The following is a 23,836-nucleotide window of genomic DNA, read 5'->3' as shown; positions in this document are numbered from 1 at the left end:
CCTGAGCCGAAGTCGGACGTTCAACTGACTGAGCCACAGGCGCCCCTCCTTTACCATTTTTTACAAGTATTATGTACCTGTTATACATATATAAGGATAAAGATATGCTATATACATATTCCTGTTTGGATATTATGTTTATTTTTTATGATTTTAATATTTTGCATAGGAATTCCTATTGGTAAGGAACAAAATAATACATTTCAAGTTAAAATAGGAACTAACCTCAAGGGAAACAGTAGTTGCTCTGTTAGGCAGTATTTAATAAGTTTTCTAGATTTTTACTTTCTTTCAGGACTGTTTTCTTCCTTCATTGTGCTCAGTCTGTTCCATTAATAGGTCTTGAGTTTACCTCGGAGGTTTCACTGCCAACATCATCAATGGTTTAGGGAAAAACAATTTTGTTAACAGTCATTTATAGCAAAGGATGATCTGAAGCAGACAACCTTGCTGCAGAATTTATTTTCAGACTTTTTAGTAGAATGTAGGCTCCCACTGTAGCTATCGTTTTAACTTCCCATTGACTGTGAGTTGAAAATATACAGAAAAAGATAGGCTATTTGTAGAATTCTCCATAAAATGTTTAAAGATTATACATTTCAACATATTCAACTGACAACCCATGCTTTACTGTACATAAAAATAATCATACATTGAAAAAAAATAAACACTTTATGGACTATAAAACACACAGAACAAATTATTCCTTAAGTCATGTTTCAGAAAGTAAAATGAAATTTAAACAAAAATGACATGAAGAATAGCTTAATATTATATATTATAATGACATAGTACATACTAAGCAATAGTATTATTTTAATATTTTAAACAGTAAGTCCATTTCTTCTGTAAACTCTATTCTTATGTATTTAAAAGTGGAGACTTATTTTTTTTTTATTTTTTTTAACGTTTTTATTTATTTTTGAGACAGAGAGAGACAGAGCATGAACGGGGGAGGGGCAGAGAGAGAGGGAGACACAGAATCGGAAGCAGGCTCCAGGCTCTGAGCCATCAGCCCAGAGCCCGACGCGGGGCTCGAACTCACGGACCGCGAGATCGTGACCTGAGCTGAAGTCGGATGCTTAACCGACTGAGCCACCCAGGCGCCACTGGCGACTTATTTTTTGGCATTTAGAAGTAAAAACTCAACTACATTACGTGTGGCCTTACATTAAAACCCTCTGACTTTCAGATTCCAGTTCATGTGGTATTTTCAAATCTTAGTTAATAATTTAAAATATAGTATTTATATGTAGATATGACATTGGATTTATAAAAAAATACTTTTTAAAAATGATATAAAATTGTGAAATAAAAATGACCAATTCCAAAACAGTAATTTGAATAAAATGATAACCTAGATATGTGTGTGTGTGTGTATATATATATATATATATGTGTGTGTGTGTGTGTGTGTGTGTGTGTGTGTATGTGTATATATATATACACACATACATATATATATGTATAAAAGCTATGCCTCTCATTAGATGCATTAATGTGTGTTACACACATTTCATATATATAGAGTATTAGATGTATATATGTGTGTATATACACATGTGTGTATATGTATATATACTCATACACAATATATTAGGTATATATATATATATATATATACACACACACACATACTATATGTTATGTTGTGTATGTATACATACATATAGATGTATATGTATGTGTATATATTTATACATATATACACACACACATGTATATATAGTGTAGATGAAATATGCCTGTCATTAGATGTATTAATGTGTGTATATAGACTTTTTATATATATACAAGGTATTAGATATATATGTGTATGTTTATATACACACATACTTTGTTATGACATATACGTATATATCTATGTATACATATATACACACATATATATCATATATATAAACTATGCCTCTCATTAGATGTGTGATCCCTGTGATTCTGAGAGAAGAGACATATAGCTTTGAAAATATACTGGGCAAAACAATCATGACTTTCTATATAATAACTAACATAAGAGCAAAAGTCCTGTTTAGAAGTCAAATAAATCACAAGTGCCTAAGAGGACAAATAATATAAAATCAATGAGATAAATGATCCATGGGTAATTATCGTGTGGGATCCTCAGGGCCCATAACTTGGTTTTAAAGTATAAACTGCCTTTTTTTTTTTTAAAGTTCCTTGAACACTTTTCTGTAATGGTTTAGTGGAACCTTCTACAACCTGATCTCAATAATAGTTTCAAATAATAATAATTTCAAATAAAATAGTTTCAAACAGTAATTGTTTTTAGCATTCCTTAAAACCAGTGACTCCAAACTTCAGCCGCCAGACATTAACTTCCAGACATTCATAGGACTCATCCTAAGAGCTTCTTTTATGTAGTTTTCAGACTGCAGTTCTGTAAGTCTTGGTTGGGGTTCTACAGTCTGCCTTTTGGGCCATCTGGGGCATGTGGCCAGTAGGGTATGTTGATAGATCCCATTTTGGTATTCACAGGCTAAACTGCCTTGAAATGCCCAAGCACACATTTTCTTTTATAGGATTAATGCATTCAATAGCATGTTACTCCTATTATATTCCGAAAGCACTCAGGGCATATAAGTGTAATTGCATATTTATGAAGGTAATAAAATGCATCCCCAAACATCTTCATAACTGATGAATTTCACATGTCTCTCTTTCCTTTTCTAGGGAGGGCTGATACATAGTAGAAATCTGCTACTCGGTCTTGCATAGGCATCTTCTGTCCCGGTACTGTCCTAGGGCATTATTTCTAAGCTGGCAGAGATCACATATTAATGAAAAAAATTCTATTGCTTCTTTCTAAGTTTTAAAATCTTCACTCATATCACAATGAGTATATATCGATGCCATGCTGTCAAGAGGGTCTCAGAGAGTTTAAAAACAAAACTATTTTGCAACCAAAATGAACCTAGGAAATGAATCTTTGTGTTTTGTATTTTAAAATATAATGTCTACCTAAAACCATGTATAACAATAATCCAACCTGTGCTAGTTCACAAAGTATTCAGAATATCTACAGTTTTAAAATATGTATATGGGTTGTTTTGTCTTACATAATTTATTTTTTTTTAATTTTTTTTCAATGTTTATTTATTTTTGGGACAGAGAGAGACAGAGCATGAACGGGGGAGGGGCAGAGAAAGAGGGAGACACAGAATCGGAAACAGGCTCCAGGCTCTGAGCCATCAGCCCAGAGCCTGACGCGGGGCTCGAACTCATGGACCGCGAGATCGTGACCTAGCTGAAGTCGGACGCTTAACCGACTGCGCCACCCAGGCGCCCCTACATAATTTACTTTAGAGTTTTTTAAATGTTTATTTATTTTTGAGAGAGAAAGTGCGCGCGTGCGCACACACGTAGGGGATGGGCAGAGAGCAAGGGAGACAGAATCCAAAGTAGGCTCCACGTTCTGGGCTGTCAGCTCAGAGCCAGATGCGGGGCTTGAACCCAGGATCCGTGAGATCATGACCTGAGGTGAAGTCAGATGTTTAACGCACCAAGCCACCCAGGTGCCCCTTACATAATTTACTTTTAATTATCCTCAGAAAATTAAACTTTTTGATGTAACTTTTGAAATAAAACATCCAAACAAGAAGTTGGTATATACTATATGTATACATTGCTAAATGTACATTTATCTTAATGTTATAAACAATGGAGGATATAATTTATAGAATATCCCTATACTTATATTTTCTTTTCTTTTTTTCCTATACTTGTATTTTCAAGTAATATAACAGATTTAAAGTAATGAAATAATAAAACAGATTTAAAAGCAAAGCAAAAAAGAAAAAAAAGTGTGACATGGTTTTTGAGTATGCAATTATCTTCTTAAAGATGAGTAAAATAAGACTTACCAAATCTGAGGTGCACAAATGATTTTGATCATGCTAAGGAGAGATCAAACATGGATAATCACGGTGTATTATTGAAAAATTTAATATTCACACATTAGTATATGGCACTACCTGAATTCAGATATAGAAAATAGTAAAGCTTAGTTTCACTATGAAGTTTAGGTTAAAAAATATTAAAAAAAAATAGTCACTTTCATCTACTTGCCAGGATATAGACCATCTTGACTACCCAAAAATATGGAATGAGTATGTATAAAATTGGATTAAACTCATCAGTAAGGAATATAGCAGAATAATAAACGTGATTCAAAGAGCACTTGAAGATGTGAGTATTTATCAGCAATTAGAATTGAATGTTGGACTAAAATAAGATTTCTTGGTTAGATATGAAACTGAGTGTTGGCCTTCAGGACAAAAAAAAAACATAACCTTTGATGGTATCTTTTCTAATAGAGCCATTTGCATTTGACCTGACAAAAAAAAAAAATCTACAAGTTATCACGTAACTTTACAGAATATCGATCTTTAATGAGGAGTAAATAGTACAAAAAACAAAGAGCCATTCTAGATATTTGGATGATTTTTGAGCACTCTATTAAAATGTGGCATTTCGGGGCGCCTGGGTGGCGCAGTCGGTTAAGCGTCCGACTTCAGCCAGGTCACGATCTCGCGGTCCGGGAGTTCGAGCCCCGCGTCGGGCTCTGGGCTGATGGCTCAGAGCCTGGAGCCTGTTTCCGATTCTGTGTCTCCCTCTCTCTCTGCCCCTCCCCTGTTCATGCTCTGTCTCTCTCTCTCCCAAAAATAAAAAATAAACGTTGAAAAAAAAATTAAAAAAAAATGTGGCATTTAAAGGATATGTTGTCTTTCCTTTGTTTTATTTCCAATTTTGGGATAATTTTTTCTTAACAGTATTTCTTCTGGCCTTTCCTTTTATACACATCCCTTCTATAATATTACTGTCTAGTTTATGACACCACTTAATAAACTCTCTCCCCTCTCCTTTCTCAGGAATAACCCTTCCCTGGAGAGAAGCAAGTAATTAAGTGTATGAATTCAAAGGGGACCCCTGCAAGGCTATAGCCATCTTGCTAAATAAGAGTAAATAGAAATTGTTTGCAATGTTAACAATTAGAGCAGACATAGTCAATAAGAATTTAGAGGTGAGATTAGCAATAGATAAGCCACTAAATGGGAAGTATTCCTTTTGAGAGTTAATGGAATCTTTATTTGGAAAGTTCTGACATTCTTAGTGTTTCTCTGTGAGCATACAAATGTTTCAAACAGATTTTTCATTCTAATTTTAGATGTTTTGGATGTTGCATTAAAAATTCCTTCATGTTTTGAACAGATATAATTAAATGCTATTTAATGGGCCCTTCAAAATGAGACACTTCAATAATTGACTGTACATCATTCCACAGTGCTTAAGTCCAGAGAGATGATTGCACCAAATTGATCTCTTGACATTTTCCCTCAGCTCTTCATTTTCAAAGTAGTTGGTCTTGTACACATGCATATCAACCAAAAATATTGGAATTCAGAGGAGCTCTTCAGCAACTGTCAAATAAATCTATCCTTCAATGCTTAATTCACTTGAAAGCTAAATTCTATAGATATGATGGTTACCTAAATGAGTGTAATTACTCTTCATTTTAGGGCTTCTAAAAATGCTTCTTTTTTAAAACTGCTCAGTTTGCATTTACCTCAGTATGACGGGATGGTATTTGTTGGTTGGAAGCCTCATTTAAATAAAACCTAACTTGGGGCGCCTGGGTGGCGCAGTCGGTTAAGCGTCCGACTTCAGCCAGGTCACGATCTCGCTGTCCGTGAGTTCGAGCCCCGCGTCGGGCTCTGGGCTGATGGCTCAGAGCCTGGAGCCTGTTTCCGATTCTGTGTCTCCCTCTCTCTCTGCCCCTCCCCTGTTCATGCTCTGTCTCTCTCTGTCCCAAAAATAAATAAACGTTGAAAAAAAAAATTAAAAAAAAAAATAATAAATAAATAAATAAATAAATAAAACCTAACTTAATGTATTTAAGTGCCTAATAGGGATAAGGCTCTGCTTCTAATAGATGGACTTTTTTTTTTTTTTTTAAGTTCTAAATTATTTCATCTCTTGTTTCCACTGAATGGGGATTAAATGTTTGATTCATGGGGCAGTTAAAGAGTGGAAGAGATAGAAATACACATAAAGGTGAATGTGAACATGATGATTGCATTGATCTTTTTCTCCCAAATAGGAGCTTGGCTTATGTCACTTCCAAAAGCAATGTGTTAGGGTTTGACCTTGTGTAAATTATGTTCTTTAACTCACCTGGTAGGATATAATGAGGTTCCTAGCAAATGATTTATGAAGTCAACTTTAAAAGATATTAGTGCTTTTAAGTATTTATTTAAGTTGTAAATAGACATGAAGTCACATGAAACACTGAGAAGAACCCATTTTAGAAAAAATTCAAATAAGTTGGACCCAAACAAGGAATTCAAAAAAGGAAACAACTAAGCAGACAAATCAAATAGGTTACTTAAATATCTGTGATCTTTCTCTGACACACATAAGTATTCCATTTCCTTATAAAAGTTTAATATTCTGGTTTAATATCAATAGTTTAATATCTAAAGGCTTCTAATATTTACCAAATATTTGCTATAGCCACATCATGGCTCTAGTAATTACAGTAAATTACAGTAAATACTATGTATCTGCTGAGTCACAACAATGTTCTGATGAGTCACAACAATGCCATGTTTTAGATCTATATTTATATCACAACCAAGGAAATAAGGCAGGTACTTCAAGAAATTTATCCAATATCACACAGGTAATAAATGGGAGAACTGAGCTTTAAATGGTAACCTGGAACTTTTAGGCCCACATTTTATTCTGTTTCATCATTTTCTTTACAAATATGGACATTATTGTAAGGTCAGTGTTTGACATATCAATCCTTACCCCCTTACCCTGGGGTTAAGAAAAATAAGTTAGTTGGCAAAAACTGTTTTTAAGGAGTTACATCTTCTTATTCATTTTAAGAATTCACAAAGATTTTCACTTCGCTTAGGACATTCTTACCACCCTATAAAAATCTCTCTTTACAACATTACACGTTTTCTTTTTTATCCCCATTTGACTCTGCTTAGATTAAACCACTAAATGTATTGAGCCAGTTAAGCTAATTTTAGTTAAAAGATTAGATTAGAATATCATTCAGTGGGCTCAAAAGGAACATTAATATCACATCCGTGTTCATATCTCTTTAGTTTACCAAAATGAGAATATGTATAATGGTGCGCATTTGAATGTATGAACAAAGTAATTCACAGTAGTCAACTAGAGACACACATTACTGGATTTTTTTGGTGTGCTACTTATTGTTTCAGAATTTGGAAAACTTGAAAAGTTTAATTAAAGTGAGAATTAGGTTTTTTGATCAAAATGTAAATTATTATTTTGTGCCACAAGAAATGATTTTCCTAAGATTCCTTCTAGATCTGACATAACATTTATCGTAGATCCTTAAAAAATAAGCATTGCTGCTGCCACTTAACAGAGGTATAATTGTTAAGGTTTTTAATGTTTTTGAGCTTTGAGTTTCTTCATGGATGAAATTAGTATTTGTTATACCTTCCACTTTGAACAATTGGAAAGCTATGTGAGAGAATGGATAGAGATTGTGCAGTGCCCAGCACCTAGTAGGAACTCAGTTCCTAGTAGGAACTTTTTCCATGCCATCAGCTATAGAAATAACTTGGGAAGAATGACAATATTCATACCTCTTTCTTCTATAGATGGAACCATTGTACAGGCAGCATGAAAAGTTATGTTTCCTGGGTTTTGGCAATATTTTACATGCCCTTGTTTATGTTGTATCATTTTAACAGAGCACGATATGAGTTCCTTATATGAGTACCTTTAATTAGATTATTTCAGAATTTTGGTTAAAGCACTGTCATTTCATGTATTTTAAGCATATGAGTTTTATAAAAAGTTAGCAATTTAAAAGGAATATGAGAACAGTTGGCTTTCTGTTTATTTTCCTCTAAGATGCATTTGTTAAAAATTAAAACAATTAAAATTAAAAAAAGAACAGAAAAGAACTTAGAAAAATGATAAAGAACAAGTTTAAATGCCCCCAAATTCACATACCTAAAGGGAAGAATATTTGGGAAAATTTTCTTTTTATACATTTTATCCATCTAAGTTTTCAAAGATGGGTGCATTCTTCATATGATTCTCTATAACTGTCTTTTTACACATAATAAATTAGTATATAGTGATTTCCATGTCAATAATGAAAATGGTAATTATTGTTGTAATAACGATCTGAATAGTAGTCTTTCTGAGCCTCTAATGTATGTCAGATATTGTATAAAACACTTGCTGTATATTATGATATATACCAATCAAAAATTATTTTGAGAAAATAGATATTGTTTTTTTTTTTATTTTTTTTTTATTTTTTTAAATTTTTTTTTTTTCTTCTTTTTTTTTTTTTTTTTTTTCCAACGTTTTTTATTTATTTTTGGGACAGAGAGAGACAGAGCATGAATGGGGGAGGGGCAGAGAAATAGATATTGTTTTAATATCCAGTAAAGCATCTTGTCCAAGATTTCATGTGAAGTAGATATCAGAGCCTGTCCTCAAAGGCTTACCTCTTAGGAGCAAAGAACATGCTCATAATTTCTGACTTTGTTGACTTCATAGAACACTAAAATTCCATGACTGTAATCGGCATAATTCTATTTACTTGTTCTAGGTCTTGTATCCAAACTGTAGTGTTCCTAAAGGAAAGAGAAAATATTTTTTTCTTTCTTTGGATTTTTATTTTTTATTGAAATAAAATTAAATACAGTGTTATATTAGTTTCAGGTGTATAATAAAGTGATTCAACAATTCTATACATTACTCAGCACCCCTCAAGATAAGTGTATTCTTCATCTTTATTTCACCCATCCCTCCACCCACCTCCCCTCTGGCAACATCCATTTTGTTCTCTGTATTTGAATCTGTTCTTTTGTTTGTCTCTCTTTTTTTTTTTTTCTTTGTTCATTTGTTTTCTTTCTTCATTTGTTCTTCCCAATATGAGTGATGTCATATGGTATTTATCTTTCTCTCTCTTATTTCTCTTAGCACTATACCCTCTAGAAGACAATATCTATTTTTCATTGTATGTTACTACAAACAGGTGTGCCTTGCATATAGGCAGCTGGGCACAAGTCAATAAAAAATACACAAAATACTTTTAGTAGCTTCATTGTAATTTCATTGTAATTAAATTGTAATTCATTGTAAATTCATTGTAATAAAAAGCATGTGCTTTGTGTGCACATGCTATGAAGGATTTAGCTGGTCACTTTTGATTTACACATTTGGTCTTTTAATCTCCACTACTATGAATATTTTTGTGTTTAAATTGTTGCAAATTGTTCAAAATCTTCTGTGGAGAAATTTCTATAATTGTTCAAAGCATACACCCATTTAAAATGTTGAAGCATACTGTCTGTCTCGTACTATTACTTAAAAAGACTTCTCCACTATTGTTTTGATAGTGGTACTATTTCCCTCACTTTTAACTACATGTGATGTGTTTTGTTACATTTAAGTTATAGTTACTAGCTAAAATTTAATCCTACCAAAATTGTAGTACGCTTGCTTTGTACTAGTAAATTCTAAATTTCAGGAGCTTACCACAGTTGATTTTCTTACTTACCAGAAGTCTTTCAGAGCAGTGAGGGCCTCTATTCCCATAGTCATTCAGAGATTAGTTCTTTCCATGGTGTGGCTCAGCCTTCTTCTGGGACTTCAATGTTTTCTCTGTCCATCCAACAGATAGGTTGAACAAATGGAGAATTAATCACAAGGCATAAGCATGCCTAGAAGTGAGTTAATCATTTCCACCTGGATTCCCTTAGCCCAAATTGAGTCATAAGTTCATTTTTTTAAAATTGTAACTCCATTATAGTTAACATACAGCATTCCATTAGTTTTAGGTGTACAATATAGTGATTCAGCAATTCCATACATCATCCAGTGTTCATCATGACAAATGGCCTCCTTAATCCCCAGCAATTATTTCACCCATCCCCCTGCCCACCTCCCTCTGGTGACCCTTAGTTTCTTCTCTATAGTTAAGAGTCTGTTTCTTGGTTTGCCTCTCTCCCCACCCCCCACCTCTCCCATGAACATCAGTTTTGTTTCTTAAATTCCACATATGAGTGAAATCATATGGTATTTGTCTTTCTCTGACTGACTTCACTTAGCGTAATACACTCATACTCCATCCACATATTGCAAATGGCAAGATTTCATTCCCTTTTATGGATGAATAACATTCCCTGTGTGTGTGTATGTGTGTGTGGTATATGTGTATATATGTGTGTACCCATACATACCACTTCTTTATCCATTCATCAGCGGACATTTGGGCTCTTTCCATAATTTGGCTATTGTTGATAATGCTGCTATAAACATTGGGGTGCATGTGTCCCTTCACATGAGTGTCTTGGTAACCTTTAGGTAAATACCTAAAGCAAATGCTAGATTGTAGGGTAGTTCTATTTTTAAATTTTCGAGGACACTCCATACTGTTTTCCACACTGGCTGCACCATTTTACCACCAACAGTGCAAAAGGGTTCCTTATTTTCCACATCCTTGCCAAAACTTGTTGTTTCTTATGTTTTTTTTTATTTTTTATTTTTTATTTATTTTTTTTTAATTTTTTTTTTAAACATGAAAAAAGTACCCATGAATTCTTTTTTTAAATAAAAGTTAAATTGTCATTTGTAAAATATTTAAAGCACAAGATGTTTAAATATATTTATGTATAGCATACTGATAGAAATTAAAAGTAAATATAGTCTTCCTCCTAGATTTAACAATTCAAGGGATCCAATTTTATTTTGAGTACTTGCATTTAAAAAGAGGGAAATCCTGATTATATATACATTGCTCATGGAAGAAAAAGCATAATGTATTTTCAAATACACAGCTGTAATTCCCCAGTACACTGGAAAAAGGCAGAATTGACAGGTGGAATGAGGTCCTTCTCTTTCAGTAGCTGAACTTCCTGTTAAGGCCTCACCAAACCCTTTTAGCCAAATATTATTATGTCACACTGTCAAACCCTTAATGCCTCCCATAGTTGTGTACTAAGCATCTCCCATATGTGAGAAAGTGTAATTTAATGGGAATTTAAGAATCAATAAGACTCCTCTACCCCTAAGAGGATTATAGGTGGGTTCATGGTTATCTGGTGGTATTTCTAAGATGGGCAGAATCAGCATCATCTGTGAGCTCATTAGATAAGCAGTCTCAGGCTCCACCAGCAATCTGTTTTGTTTTGTTTTGTTTTGTTTTGTTTTGTTTTGTTTTGTTTAAGATTGATTTATTTTTGAGCGAGAGTGTGTGTGTGTAAGTGGGGAGGGGCAGAGAGAGGCGGGGACAGAAGATTTGAAGAGGGCGATGCACTGACTGCAGCTGGCTCCACGCAGGGCTTGAATTTACAAGCTCTGAGATCATGACCTGAGCTAAAGTCTGACACTCAACTGACTGAGCCACCCAAGTGCCCCAGCAGTCTACTTTTAACAAGCCTTCTAGGTGATTCTGATGCAAGTCAATGGTTAAGTATAACTGGTCTTGTGAGATCCTTTAGGGACAGTCAGGATCCTTGAGAGAATATGCTTCCTTCCCACCCTTACCTCACCCTGAGCGTCTGTCTCAACCACAACAGTAAACAGTGAAAGTAAGAACCGAGCTTGAGTACTTTTTTGTTTCCTTTACGTGCTTTATGTCCCATACACATTATAAAGATAACCATTCCCTTGGATAAATTACAGCAGAAAATTGCTTGTGAGTATTTAATAAGGAGATGCATAAAGTAAAATCATGTAAAAAAATTCAGTTCAACAAAGGTGTTTTTTACTTTATTTTAAATCTGCTTGTTTCCCCCCAGAAAGCCTGTAAATTATATAGTTAATGGGGAACAAATCAAAAGTAAAGATCAAGACCATAAAAGGAAGTAAGCAAGTCTGTTCACTGTGATGGTAAATATAGATTATATGATTGAGAATTAGACTTTATTCTTATCTTTCTTTGAGCTAAGATTAAAAGGAAAGCATGATTAGTTACATTGAGATTGTTACTATAGAAACATATGAAATGCTTTGTTGTATGTTCATAGAGATGTTGTGGGAGATATTATTAAAGACATTAAGAGATTCCAAACTCCTTAGCCTAGAGGAGGCAGGCAGATAACTAAAATAAGAAATCAGGCTGGATGGAATAAAACATGGAGAATATAGTGCTAACCTCAGGATGATAGGCCATTGTCAAGTAAGCATGTACTTCCCAGCTCACAGAGATCATTGCTAAACTGGAGACAGGCCAAATTTCACCATACCTCCAGTTTTTTTGAGAGGAGTTAGAAATGTCTATTTTTAAGTAAAATTTCTAAAAGTTTTAATGTTTTTAAATAAAGTATGTTTTGTAGTATTATGTTGAATAAATGACATTCTTCTGATTGAGAATATGCCCTAGACTGCTCACTAGTATACAAATTCTGTATTGTGTCCTATTATTTCTGCAAATTGAAAAGAAGATTATTTCTGAGTTTGGTATCAGGTAAAACAACTTGTTTATATTTTGACACTATGAAATACGGAAAAATGACATTGCATCCTTTTTAATCTGGATGCCCAAAGTTTTCAAGTCTTTCCATTCAATTTTTTGGGTCCACTACTAGGAAATATATAGGCCATTTAGGGTTACATTTACATTTACATTTACATTTAATAAGCTTCCATTTTCAACTTGTCTTTTTATGCCTCCTTTCTCTGGTCACTGCATTTTCATTTTATTGTATCTCATGGCATGTCAACTCAAATATCCCTGTAGCCTCTTGCATTGTTAAGTACATGTGCAATCACATTTATATCACAGTGATTATAGTACCAATCACAGAGGTTACATCCGTATTTTGAAGAGGGGGTTTAGACTCTGGAGGGAGTGCACTCATAAGATATTTCTGAAATTTAGGGGTGGTTCAGTCAGTTAAGCGTACAACTCTTAGTTTCAGCTCAGGTCATGATCTCACGGTTTTTGAGTTCAAGCCCCACATTGGGCTCTGAGCTGACAGTGTGGAGTCTGCTTAGGATATTCTGTCTCTCTGTCTCTCTGTCTCTCTCTTTCTCTCTCTCTCTCTCTTTCTCTCTCTCTCTCTCTCTCTCTCTCTCTCTCTCTCTCTCTCTCTGCCCCTCTCCCATTGGGTCTCTCTCTCTCAAAAAACAAACAAACAAACAAACTTAAACAAAAGGATATTTCTGAGATTATTTGCTGTGCCATCCATGGTCTGGATCATCAGCCCATGTTCCAAAATGCCACCTGCCAGAGAGCGGCGTCTATAAGACAGTATTACCCAGAGCATGTGCATCTGATTGCTGCAGGTGAAGTCACAACATATTCCAGGCATGCCAAGGTATCTTGTGTCCCTGAGAGTTCTGTGGAAATTCTTAGTGTTCCCAAAGGAATCCTCCTGTCACTGACTATGCCTGCAAACTATGATGCCATAATGTTCTTTGCTGCTGTCACCACTGATGAGCTGTCACTTACACAGACCCAGTGTGCACTTTCAATGGGACATATAGATCAGGGCAATGATGGAACATCAAGGTAAGAGGAGCGGTTTTCCTTCTGAGTCATGCTTAGTCAGGCGTTTTGTTTTGTTTTGTTTTGTTTTTCCACATGGTAACAGCTGACTTCCAAAGTTAAAGTTCTCTGCATCAATATACAGGAGCTTTTACCTAAAATTGCCCTAGAGTACCATGGAGTCTGTCTTAGTCATCAAAATCAGCCATGACCAATAACAAGAATGATTTTTTTTTTCAGAAACAAAAAAACTAGTACATACCTTAACTTTCCAAGCCAGATGCCTCCCTTTTATGTTTTGAGTTGTTACTGGAACCTTTGTCCTTTTATGAAATTTTTCTTCAGTCGCATCCATCCACTCATCCAGATTTGCTCTCATATCTTTGGATTTTCCTTCATCTGGTAGAGGGAAGCTGAAATACAGCGATTTAGATTCTTATCTCCAGAAAGTTATTCTGGGACTGAGTACTTGAGGGTTGGGGCATGCATTCCTTTTCTCTTTCTGTTGTGATGGATTAGCACACTTTCACGCACTTGAGCCAAATCCATTTATTATCTCTTAGTTTTCATGTGTTAGAAGTCAGGGACCACTTAACTGGATGTCCGCTCAGATCTTACAAGGCTGAAATCACGTTGCCAGGCTTGACTGTCAATAGACTCATAGTAGTACAATCTTACCCATCTATAGTAGATTGTATTATTTGTGTTTGAATGGGATGTTTAAATACATCATGTTATACCGTTGGAATTAAATAAAGAATTGGCCAAATATAAACTCTAAACAAATTGCATAAAACCATTTTTAATGTCTATCAACTGAAAGGACTTGGGTCTCCACTCCTCAGTGAGAGGCAAGATTCTTCTAACACATGCCCCATCTCCTTTTACTTTGACAAAACCCAGCAAAGTAGCTTCTCGTATTAGTAAATGTAAAGAGGTAGAAAACATGCCCATATTTAGGTAGATAATATGTCCTAGAAGTTTGGAATACAAGTTTCTCTTCTCTGGAAACTCTCTTCTATTTTCAAATGTTATGCTCTATTTCCTCCCCTTGTGATACTGTGTTTGTGGTGGGGGGGGGAAAAAAAAAAAAAACAACAAGAAACCAAAAACTGAAGAGGTCACGAAGAGAGGTTTATAGACATAAAAAATAATGATGTGAGAACTTTATGAACAGGTAAAAAAAGATTTTAGTGTATTATATCAATTGAACTACAGAATTGTTATACTAAAATAGACATGGGACCAGCTCTTGATTTGCTCATTTATTATTGACCGAGTGCTGGTTTTATGCCAGGCAGTGCTTTAGGTTATGTGAATACATAGATGATGCCTTGCTCACCCATAATGAATTAAAAAGAAAAAAAAATCAAAACAAAGAAAAATGTAGTTTAGGAAATTGGATTTTGACTTTTGAAGCCATGTGATACTGGAATAGAATGATTGTTCCACTCACAAATTTCACAGCTGTGATGTTATTTCACCTTGCTACATCTGTGGATGATATATTGTTACTCATCTCATGTGATTATTATACAGATAAGAAGAAATAACTTGGGGCAAGTGTTTAGTGTCCTGAGTATAATATAGTAATCAATGTCAACTAAAGAAAATAACACTATTGATGGTAATTACAAGAATAATAGCAGTAACGAACTCTAAATATAAAATTTAGTGCTGTGTGAAAGGAGCAAACAAAGGAAAAGTGACTAAAATGTGTAATGTTGTTAAACCTATATGTAGGGGTAAATCTGGCCCATGGATTTATATGTTGAGCTAACATTATTTCCGTGTCTATGATGATTAAAATGGGCTGAACCTGTTGATGATGCAACATCTAGTTTTCCAGAGTTCACATTTGCATTGCTAAGCGATTTTACTCTATCTGGACATTTAAGCATTTTGAACCATTACCTTAACAATGTAAGTGATTAATGGTTTTTCCTCCTGCGTAGACTTATAGCACAATAAAAACGTAAATTGCCCAGGGGAATACATGGCGCCAGTTGAAGGAATGTTATTCTATGCAAATATTTGAGTCAGAGTCTCATAACATTGGAATTACTCTATAGCTGAGCTAACAGAATATCATATAATAAAGTCAAAATCCAAAAATCTTGTATTATCAAAGGGCAAGAGTAAAACACTCATTAAAATATATTATGGAACAACTACAACAATAACAACAAATCAACCTCTGATTTTGGAATATCTAGAAAAAAAACAATCTTTTGTCCCCGAATTGTATTGGGCTAGCACAAAATAAACCAATTTTAGAGCACCAAAGTATATCCCCCATCGAAAACTAATAAAATCTATTTGGACAGTGAAAATCCACTGGCTTTTAAAACAAGAACTATATGATCTCTAAGGAACTAAAATGATGTTGATATTTCTCACAGTCATGAAATCAACTCAAAGTTATGGCATGGCATGTATCAGTTAACAAAAAGAACTCATTCATTTCTCTTGCCCATTTAAGATTTCATATGCATCCGCAAATAAGATATTTTTATGTTGCTAATATAAACATGTCCATTTGACTTATCAAATGGCTTATATAAAGTATAAACTTTATTCAGAATACTGGAGTTTAATGTTAAAACATTTGTATGCTGCTCAAAATCTGAAGAATGAGTTGCCATGTGAAAAATTAGAAGTAAATACTAACTTCAACAATTATAATTCTGAGGTTGCAATATTGACACATTACTTGTTCTAGCAAGTCTTCCCGGAAGGAACCATGCCAACTGATAGGAAAAGTGACCACAGATTTTCTCATTAAAAGTTGAGGAGGTGGTAGGAAAAATTATCTAGAAATGTGAATTTAAATGGAATTGCCCATTAGTAAATCCAGACCCCTTAGTCTGGATAATGTCAAGTATAGTATTGCCTAATAATAGATTAAGTAAATTTACTAATGGTGTATATTTAGATGCAAATTACTTTCCTAGTTTATGAAATGAACTATCCTATTTAATCCTCACTGCTGCTTCTAAGGAATAGCAAGTCATAAAATGAGATGGATATTTCTATTATAGCAACTTTGGGTAGGTTATTATCACTAAAATCAGAGCAAATGTACATGTTACAAAGTAAAATTGTTACTTTCTTGGTAGAGAAGAGAAAAACTCAAATTGTTGTACATTGTACTTACAATCAAAAGATGCCTATGATACTTGTTTGGATGGATCATCTAATAGGAGAAATTATAAGATGCTTATAAGTAACCACGGATTCTTCTGGGTGTGTTGGGTGAAATTAACACAAAGTAGTCTGGGATTTTGGTAATATATTAATGAAAGAGAAAAATACCTAAGATACATTTTGTTATTCCAATAACTCAGATTACTTTTTCAAAATGTATACGATGGATAATCCACTAAATCCTTAAATGTAGGAAGACACTAACTTTTAATGTCTGGGCTAAGTTAATAAATTAATACTTCTCTGCTTATTTTCAGAAAGCACTTAAAACGCACACCAGTGGAGTGTATGTGGCATAGTGAACAATAAAATGAATAAATAAAATGAACACAAATCATTTTTTTTAACTTTTATTTTCCTCATCTATTGCCTTCACAGCTGCTTTGTCACTTCTAACTTTCTTGGTTCCTAATGATGCTTTAGTCATAGTTCACAATTTTTCTAGCCCCCCCCCCCTTTTTAAGTTTATTTATTTATTTTGAGAGACACAGAGATAGCACAAGTGGGCAGGGGGGAGGCAGAAAGAGAGAGGGAGACAGAGAATCCCAAGCAGGCTCTGCTAACAGCACAGAGCCCGACATGGGGCTTGAACCCACGAAATCGTAAGCCGTAAGCAAGAGTCAGACATTTAATCAACTGAAGCACCCAGGTGCCCAGGCTACTTTTAATTATAAAATCTTTTTTTTTTTTTAGGTCAGTGAAAATTGTTAACTCAAAATCAAATGTAATCTATTTCTGTCTTTATCCGACCCTTTCTCCTCTCATTTTTTTCTCTACCCTTCCCACATTCTCCATGCCTACTGTGCAGACATGAATTGGAGCTCACATTCTCTGACTGAGTGGTATATACTATGCTCTTTAATTTTTCTTTGTTTTCTTTTTTGACTCTGTAGCCTCCAGGATTGGGTATTAGGAAAGAATAGCCATTGACATAGACACACATTTATGTTGGAGGATATTACTAACTTTGCTTGGGTTTAGTCTGTTTCTATCAAAACACTCTAAGGATATGGTGGTCTCTGTTATTATGACATATATGGTTTTGGGCAATGAGTTTCTGCCTGACATCCCATCCCATTTGTTTTTAAATCAATGTACTCGGGGCGCCTGGGTGGCGCAGTCGGTTAAGCGTCCGACTTCAGCCAGGTCACGATCTCGCGGTCCGTGAGTTCGAGCCCCGCGTCGGGCTCTGGGCTGATGGCTCAGAGCCTGGAGCCTGTTTCCGATTCTGTGTCTCCCTCTCTCTCTGCCCCTCCCCCGTTCATGCTCTGTCTCTCTCTGTCCCAAAAATAAATAAACGTCGAAAAAAAAAATTTAAAAAAATAAATCAATGTACTCTAAGTATGTGATATAACCCCAGAATGTAATACAATAAAATCAAGTTGAAGGTGTATGTGCCTATGTGTACTCTAGTGCGTACTTCTCTGAGGACCTGAATGGTGACAGATTTTTATAATGTATCTTTGGATGATGATTCTCTGCTTTTTAACATATTAATCATTTTGGCTTCTCTAGTTTTCTCTACTTGGGCCGGTCCCCGGGTCACCATAAATAAAGCCAAAGAGTTGGACCTGTACAGAGACAGGAGGAGCTGGTGGTAAATTTGGCGAAAGGGATAAAAGGAAATTAGTCGGAAATCATACATAATTAATTTTTGTCCCAGTTCTATGTACTAATATTATTGCATTTCACTTGAAATATAATCATTTATATTGGTAAAATAATTAAAATGATATGGTAAACTCTAAATATGTATTTTGGTAAACTGATAATTTGCAATCAGTAAATAGGTGTTGGCTATGTCACTTACATGTATATTATATTTAATATCTGATATTTTAAGATAAGACACATTTTGATTAAATCACATTGATAGGACAATATGTCTTTCATAAACTCAGCAAGTAAACCATCTTGGAATAGGTTGTATTCCAAGCTTTTGCTTTATACAAAACATTTGAGGTACATTAGAAAAGCCATAGGGGCACCTGGGTGGCTCATTTGTTTTAGTGTCCAACTCTTGATTTCGGCTCAGGTCAGGATGTCAGCATTCAAGAGATTGAGCCCCGCATTGGGATTTGCTCTGACAGAGTGGACCCCCCTTGGGATTCTGTCTCCCCTTTACTCTGCCCCTCCCCTCCACCTCTCTCTCTCTCTCTCTCTCTCTCTCTCTCTCTCTCTTTCTCTTGCTCTGGTTCTCGCTTTCCTCTCTCTCAAAATAATTAAACATTAATTTAAAAAGAAAAACCAGGGGCACCTGGGTGGCTCAGTCGGTTAAGTGTCCGACTTCAGCTCAGGTCATGATCTCGCAGTTCGTGAGTTCAGGCCCCGTGTCAGGCTCTGTGCTGATGGCTCAGAGCCTGGAGCCTGTTTCAGATTCCGTGTCTCCCTCTCTCTCTGACCCTCCCCCGTTCATGCTCTGTCTCTCTCTGTCTCAAAAATAAATAAACGTTTAAAAAAAAAAAAAAGAAAAACCAAAAGCCACATATTCGCTAAGACTTCCATAAATGTACACAGATTGGTAGATCTTTATATAGATATTGGATCATTTTTCCCCTCATTTTGTCATGTGTTCCTTTACTTTCTAATTATCTTATGTTTGTACATTGAGTTCTATTCAATTCATGAAACTTTTTGTCAGATATGTTCCTAGCAGGGTTAGTAACAGGAAGTAATATCTGATTTTTTCTATGATATTGATTTGAATACTCTTTAAATTTTTTTTAATGTTTATTTATTTTTGACGGAGCATAAATGGGGGAAGGGCAGAGAGAGGGAGACACAGAATCCAAAGCAGACTCTAGACTCTGAGCTGTCAGCACAGAGCCCAACGCGGAGCTCGAACTCACAGACCGTGAGACCATGACCTGAAGTCAGTCACTCAACCAACTGAGCCACCCAGGCGCCCCATAATTTCAATACTCTTTTAGAATTAAGAATCAAATCATACCATGGAAATGTTTCCTCTGAATGGGTGGAGGGGTGGTGGCTAGGTGCATTTTTTATATGCTGAGTACTTGCTTGGATTGTCTATTGAGGAGAAGGGCTCTGTGATTTATTGCCCAAACCCAGGCACTTTTTTTTTTTTTTTGCAAGTTTTTATTTAAATTCAAGTTAGTTAGCATACAATGCGATATTATTTACAGGTATAAAATTTAGTGGTTTATCACTTACATACAACACCCAGCACTCATCATAACAAGTGCCCTCCTTACATTTAACCCATCCCCCCTGGCCACCTCCCCTCCAAGAACCTTTATTTTGTTCTTTGTAGTTAAGAGTCTGTTATCTGGTTTGCTTCTCTCTCCCCAAACCCTTTTTTTATGTGTTTTGTTCCTTAAATAACAATTATGAGTAAAATCATGGTATTTGTCATTCCCTGACTCACTTTGCTTAGCGTCGTACACTGTAGTTCCATCCATGTCATAGCAAATGGCAAGATTTCACTCCTTTTTATGGCCGAATAGTATTCCGTTGTGTATACGTACCACTTTTTCTTTATCCATTCATCAGTCAGTGGACATTTGGGCTCTTTCCATAATGTGGCTATCGTTCATAATGCTGCTCTGAACATTGGGGTGCATGTTTCTCTTTGAATCAATATGTGTGTATTCTTTCAGTAAATACCTAGTAGTGCAATTGCTGGATTATAAGGGACTTCTATTTTTTATCTTTCTGAGGAAACGCTGTACTCTTTTCCGGAGTGGCTGCATTAGTTCACTTTCCCACCAATAGTGCAAAAAGGTTCCCGTTTCTCAGCATTCTTGCCAACATCTGCCATTTCCTGTGTTGTTATTTTAGCCATTCAGACACTTGTCAGGTTCTATCTCATTGTAGTTTTGATTTGTATTTCCCTGATGGTGAGTGATATTGAGCATATTTTCATGTGTCTGTTAGCCATCTGGATGTCTTCTTTCGAAAAATGTCTTTTCATGTCTTCTGACCATTTTTTAACTGGGTCATTTGTTTTTTAGGTATTGAGTGTGTTAAGTTCTTTATATACTTCCGATGCTAACCCTTTATTTGATATGTCATTTCTCATATATCCTTTCTCAAATATCCTTTCTCATTCCGAAGACTGCCTTTTAGTTTTGTTGATTGTTTCCTTTGCTGTACAGATTTTAACTTGATGAAGTCCCAACAGTTTAGTTTTGCTTTTGTTTCCTTTGCCTCTCTTGCTAGATAGAGGCATACCTAGTAAGAAGTTGCTACGGTCAATGTCAAAGAGATTATTGCCTGTGTCTTCCTCTAGGATTTTGATGGTTTCTGTCATCCATTTTGAATTTATTTTTGTGTGTGGTGTAAAAAAGGGGTCTAGTTTCATTCTTTTGCATATTGCTGTCCAGTTTTCCCAGCATGGTTTGTTGAAGAGACTGTCTTTTTTTCCTGTGGGTATTCTTTCCTGCTTTGCTGAAGATTAGTTGGCCATATAGTTGTGGATTCATTTGTGAGTTTTCTATTCGGTCCCATTGATCTATGTGTCTGTTTTTGTGCCAGTCTTAATCACTACAGCTTTGTAATATAACTTGAAGCCTGGAATGGTGATGCCTCCAGCTTTGCTTTGCTTTTTTAAGATTGATTTGGCTCTTTGGGTCTTTTGTGGTTCCATACAGATTTTAAGATTATTTATTTTAGTTCTGTGAAAAAGGCTCAAATCCAGACACTTATATTTATAGAAAGAGAAGATATTAATACTGTTGAGATGCCAGGGATAAAATGAGACTGTCCAGGGCAAATTGGGATCTTAGTACTCTACTGAGGAATCCTGCACCATTAAAAATAGGGGATTATAGGGGCGCCTGGGTGGCTCAGTCGGTTGCGCATCCGACTTCAGCTCAGGTCACGATCTCACGGTCCGTGAGTTCGAGCCCCGCGTCGGGCTCTGGGCTGATGGCTCAGAGCCTGGAGCCTGCTTCCGATTCTGTGTCTCCCTCTCTCTCTGCCCCTCCCCCGTTCATGCTCTGTCTCTGTCTCAAAAATTAATAAACGTTAAAAAAAAATTAAAAAAAAAATAGGGGATTATCTCTCGCTTTCTCCCCTGGTACCTTAAATGCTATCCTGCTTACCTGGCACCGAGTAGGCTCTCTGGACCTGTGTGCTTTATCCGTCTTGTCTTTGTCCCTGTAACGTTCTCCTGTCCGTCAGTATTGGACACAACTTAGTTAAATGCCTTTCTTCTTTAGAACCCTTATTGATGTCCTCCAGTGCAAGACTGTCTTCTGAACCCTGCCTGAATTGAGCGGCCCCTAAATGCCTGCTGGTTTTTCCTAGGTGCTGGCTTTTGTAAGGACACATTTCCTTCGTGACTTCGATAATAATTTGATTATACTGATTGTGTGTTCTCCATGCACAATCCCCATTCCAGACTGATTGCTCTTGGAGCTTTATTATAGCAACGCCTCAAGGCATAGTTAGTCTTACAGAGAGAAAATGCTCTATGTGTTTTAAGAGACTTGATTTTTGTTTTCAAGAGCAGTTGTGGAGAACTCTAATCCACAAGTGTATGCCTTATACAGCGAGAAGGTTTTTGTTTGTAGTTTTGTTTCCCCCGTGTACCTAGATCTGGCAAAGATGCCACCGGCTACAGAGGGGAAAAGAACAAAAGAGGAAACATGAAGTTAGAAACTTGTGGTTGGGGTCTCTTTAATAAAATGATGGCTGTTATCCCGGAACATCGTCTAGGAAATAAAACTGTAAGAGTTAGAAACATTTGATGATTCACTGGCAGAGGGGAATTAACCTGTTCCCTAGGTAGATCCTGGGGAAACAACAAATTTTGTCCATTAAATACCAACATGCCAAATCCTCAGTGCACAGAGAGCAGAGGTTGTGTCAATATCCATTTCTTCATTCTCCTGCAGCCCATGAGAGCTGTCAGAGATGAGCCAAATTTCCCACACCTCCAAAAGGAGCACAGTCATAGCCCAGAGATACCGATGAACTTTGAGAGACGTTGAGGATACCAGGACTCCTACAAGGAGACCCATCCAGAGATACCCTGGGGATGTGGAATTCTCCATGCAAACAAGTCACGGTATTTGCCTCAGCCTGGGAAAGAGATGACTCCCTGAGTTCCTGACACCAAGTCCTCTTCTGCTGTCCCCATCTGTCACCTTGAAAAGGGTAGAAGCCGGAGAAAGTGGAACCCTCTTGCACTGCTGGTGGGAGTGCAAACTGGTGCAGCCACTCTGAAAACAGTATGGAGGTTCTGGAAAAAACTAAAAATAGAACTACCCTGTGACCCAGCAACTGCACTTTAGGTATTTACCCAAAATACAGATTTGAAGACGTACACGCATCCCGGTGTTTATAGCAGTATTAACAGCAATAGCCAAAGTATGGAGAGAGCCCAAATTTCCATCAACTGATGAATGGAAAAAGAAGAAATGGTGTATATATACAATGGGATATTACTCAGTCATCAAAAAAGAATGAAATCTCGTCATATATTATGCCAAGCAATATAAGTCAATCAGAGAAAGACAGGTATCATATGATTGTACTCATATGTGGAATTAAAAAAATAAAGCAGATTAACATATGGGGGGTGGGTAAAGGGAAACAAACCACAAGAGACTCTTCATGATAGAGAACAAACTGAGGGTTGTGGAGGGAAGGTGGGTAGGATATGGCTAGACGGGAGATGGGTATTAAGGAGGGCACTTGTGGTGAGCACTGGATATTGTATGTAAGTGATGAGTCACTGAATTCTATTTCTGAAACCATTATCACACTGGATGTTAACTAACTAAAATATAAAAATAAATAAAAAGAAAAAAAGAAAGGTAGAATCCATAAAACACTATTTTAATCTGCACAGACAGAATTCACCAGGATTTGACTAAAATCAGTATTGAAATTGATATTTTTAAAACAAAAGATACATATACACATACAGATGCATTTTCTGTAAATTTGGCTATAGGTTATACATTGAGCAGCTTGTCACACTGAGAGAGAAAGGATTAAAAACTCAAAGACACCACATAGCTATAATTTGCCAGGTCCTGTGTTTGGCGTTTTACATACATTATCTCATTTGTTCTTCCAAAGAACTCATATTTAACCTTATTCAGAATTCCCACAAAAAGCGTGACTTGATTCAAG

General features: G+C 35.8%; 1 protein-coding gene and 1 long non-coding RNA gene across 6 annotated transcripts in view; one reads left to right on the top strand and one right to left on the bottom strand.

Annotated features, from left to right (window-relative positions):
- Window positions 1-9,769, bottom strand: part of LOC147584037 (uncharacterized) — a 33,474-nt gene extending 23,705 nt beyond the window's left edge. The window contains exons 1-3 of the long non-coding RNA XR_015240564.1: window positions 9,590-9,769; window positions 8,532-8,660; window positions 3,882-3,914 (exon numbers count right to left, since the gene is read on the bottom strand). This is a non-coding gene — a long non-coding RNA (uncharacterized LOC147584037). The remainder of the gene's footprint in view (window positions 1-3,881; window positions 3,915-8,531; window positions 8,661-9,589) is intronic.
- Window positions 1-23,836, top strand: part of CDH18 (cadherin 18) — a 1,017,877-nt gene that overhangs the window by 621,264 nt on the left and 372,777 nt on the right. The gene's annotated exons all lie outside the window — the stretch shown is intronic.

The sequence above is a fragment of the Puma concolor genome, chromosome A1, assembly GCF_028749965.1.
Source record: "Puma concolor isolate L17-30 chromosome A1, mPumCon1.1.hap2, whole genome shotgun sequence".
Classification (NCBI taxonomy): domain Eukaryota; kingdom Metazoa; phylum Chordata; class Mammalia; order Carnivora; family Felidae; genus Puma; species Puma concolor.
The sequence above is the reverse complement of the archived record's forward strand: the minus strand, read 5'-3'. Positions and strand labels throughout refer to the sequence as shown.